Source organism: Plasmopara halstedii, assembly GCF_900000015.1.
Source record: "Plasmopara halstedii genome assembly, contig: Scaffold_555, whole genome shotgun sequence".
In the NCBI taxonomy this organism is placed as follows: domain Eukaryota; phylum Oomycota; class Peronosporomycetes; order Peronosporales; family Peronosporaceae; genus Plasmopara; species Plasmopara halstedii.
In genome coordinates, this window is record NW_020187475.1 from 663573 (window position 1) to 667352 (window position 3780).

Here is a 3780-nt window from a genome sequence, read left to right on the forward strand (position 1 = left end):
CGTTCGGGAAGCGATGGAACCCAGTATATACAGGGCGATCAACAGGGGTAATTACAAGCCCTTGTGAGTGTAATGGCCAAATCACTGATCAGGGTTTAGCCCCCGGAGGGTTGTTGTCCTTCGTTAGCGACACAAGTCGGAGTATTCTCCTCGTGGACACAGTGAGTGTAAAAGGTTACGGACGTCCGTTAAAAATCTCGACTGACTTTGGCGCGTCGTGTAACTATGCGCGGAAGCAAAGTGCTGCTGAAAATGATTCAGTGCTTTCGAATGCACTAGATAAAACCAATGGTTTAATTTCGGTGAAGTTGGCCTCTTGTGCGGTGGCCTTCACGAAAAAAAACGGTTGATTTTTAGCTGAAGTCCGCTGACTTCAGCTTAATAGTCTACCTTGGCTTGAAAAGTACAAGCCATGGATCGATTGGCGATCAAAAACGATTGCAAGTAGCTTTTCTGGCGCCGGTGAAACTCTTGGGAGTAATGTACCCACTTTCACTATGCACCAGAAGAAGCCTCAAAGTGCTAGACAGTCGTGTGCTGCTGGATTTGGTCCACCCTTTATTGGTCTATGGCATGCGAATGACATTTCCTAGGTAATGGAGAATACGGAGTCGTATGGAGTGGCCATGGGCTGTCACTCAGGATGTGTGTCGATGAATCAAGTGATGACCGGAACTGGCTACTTGTAAACGAATGAATCATTGGTGGGTATGGTGATTTGCCCAACGGACAGACTTTTGATGGAGTGATGCCGGTTTTGCATTCCTCAAGAGAGAAGTATGTTGTCGACATATGTGTAATGAAACTTTAAGGAAAGCGACTGTGGTTCGATATGCTATTACTCCGAGAAATACAGTGGTTGAGTTGGATGATGAATAAGTGGGTACAACTGACCACAAAGGTGATGCTCTCTTCGTTGTGTGGTTCAGCACACACATGTGCAGAAAAAACGAATATCATAGATTGTGGTGACGAGACTTCCGCTCTGGATGCGGTTGTGTCCGCGGGGGAGTGAGTCCAGCGTACTAGTTCTAATGATTGATTCTATCATGCAATTACGTATTGTGGATGCAACGACTGGTTATGATGTGAATAGAGCATATGTTTTTGTGGCACCGTTGCCGACGACAGAAGAGCTGGTGCGGCTCGAGGAGTTCGCTTAAGATGACTTATTACACGATCTCAAGTGCGATGACAATGCTGCTGTTGTGTTGCTAAGGTCGAAGATCGACTCAGCGGAACCACGTTTATCCGTCATGGAGGATGTGATTTTCCAGGAAATTTGACAGCGGTCCTGCAGAGGATCCGCTTTTCTGAAGGATTGAATTAATTCGTATGATTCACTTGTTGTGGAATATAAGCATGATGTCCTTAGCGTGAACCCCCCCTCTGGACTTCCACCCGAATGTTGAGTTCGACATAAAAATGGTTGTGGACCTGATTCAAAACATGAGGTGCTCTGACAGTGGTCACTATCGCGTTGACGAAGTGAGTACATTGATGAGTTCTTTGCACAAAGTAAGCTGCTGGTTTGGTGAGGGCGAGCAGTTCTCCTCACATTGCACCAGTCAACGGTTTTTTATGCCAAACCCAAATGATAAATGGCGTATCGTCTACGACTTTAACAAGTGAGAAGCGCAGACAATTCCCGCGCAAACGCCGATCTCGCGCTAGGATGTCATCATCTACCATATGTCCGGCGATACACAGTTAAGTGCTATCAATTTTAATTGATGGATATTACTAAGTCGTGATGTGGGAGGAGGACGTCCCTTTGACGGCTATTAGTACACCGCCCGGTATGTTAAGGGAGTGGCTTGCGATACCACAGAACGATTTTGAAGATGTTCTCGCTCAATCGAGAAAAGAAAATGGCAGATCAAGAGAATAAGTGCACTTGGAACACCTCCGTGCGTTGTTAAAATATATGCGTATAATTTAATGCAAGTGAATCTTACCAGTCTACGGTCGTTATGTTGGTAAAAGCAGTGTTCATGCAGACCCTGAGAAGGTCAAAGCATTCATGGAGTGGCCAACGCCACGAAATCAAAGAAAATTGAGATAATGAATTAATTTGTTCAATTACCTGCATTGCTTCTCGCGTGACTACGCGGATATGGTACGTCCGCTATCAATTCTGCTGAAGAGGGATGTATGATGGGAGTGGTCATCCACTTGTAAAGGAGTATTCGCTCAAATTAAGAACAGCTCGATGAAAGCACCATTACTTGCTATAACAGATGATTAAAAGCCGTTTAGTGTGGTGTGTGACGTTTCTGAGTTTGAAATCGGTTCTGGATAATTGCAAAAAGACTCGGAAGGGCACGATCGTGTCGTGTTCAATCGCAACAGCTGAAGCCAGCAGAAAAGAACTATCGTTCCCACGACGAGGAGTCGCGAACAAGCCTCGAAAACTGATCGTGCTGGCAGACGCATTGTGACGTCGTCCTGATTTTGAGCTAGCACGTATCAGTTATACCAGAAGCGAAGTACTTATTATGATATGTCGAGCGTATGTTGAGAATAAACAGTGCGATCCGATTTTTAGTGCACTGTCATCTAGTGACATACAATTTCTTCACAAGCTTGAAGTCAAGGCTGTAACGTTATGCTACGAAGTTGCACAACGATCGATTTGAAGTTATACGAAATGCATGTAACGCCTATGACCGGTCATTTTGGCCGTGAAAATACCTACCAGTCTCGAAGTAAACAATGTAGGTAGTCTTACATGTACAAGTGGGTGGCACGATACCTGAATATATGCAATGTCTGTCAGCGCATGAAGGGTGCAAGGCACACTGCAGAGTCTTCCTGTTCCTATTGACTGTCGGAATTCAGTCAGCCTCGACTTTATTTTTGGATTCCCCGGAACCGCTGACGGCTGCAATGGGGGGCTAGTGTTTGCTGAAAGTGGTTCGCATCGCTCTGTGTAGCTATTAAATCGATGCAAAAGGTTCAGCTTATTTGTTCATTGATCCCGTTTTTCGAATCATGGGTTGCCAAACTTCATCATCTTAGGTTGTGATACACGATTCACCAGTGTTTTTTGGAAAGAATTCTTGGTGTCCGCTGGAGTATGTAGGCCAGAGACCGATGGAGAAACCGAACGTGTCGACCGAGTTGTCGGTGATGTGTGTGGATTTCTGTACAAAACTTCCTGCGGAATGGAGTTCGATAGTTCGACTGGTTGACTTTGCTATGAACGCATAGCTCATTCATCCACTAAATTGACGCCATTTTTAGAAATGGCTTGCGACACCCGCAAATACCGGTCTGTGCAATGACTGGTGTCTCTAATGTAAGTGGGGGGAGAAGCTCGGCAGATTTTTGCCTCCCGAATAAAACAAAAAATAGTGCGGATGTTAAGCGCAAGATTATGAACGCCCTAGATTCGTTCATCATGAGTAATGGAATGTTATCACAAGGGTGCGAGACGCTATGGCGAATGCGCAAGATATGCAAAACGAACACGCAGATAAATGAGGTTGTCAAAGCAAAATTTCATTCAATTATGTACTCCTTAGTACTAAGAACCTATCAGACGACGCGATCCCAAGCATGCAAAGCTCAAAGCTATTACCTCTCTTCACCGGACTATTCTGAGTAGTATCATGCCGTGGGAATGCGTACACTATTCACCTGCCAAGCTGGCTAAAGATCCATCCGACGTTCTACATAGGGATCCTCAAGCCCAACCATCATTTCAACCTGAGTGTAATGCAGTCTTATTCTAAGGTGGCTTTTGAGCCACGGCTTCGGCACGAGGGTTGAAGTTTG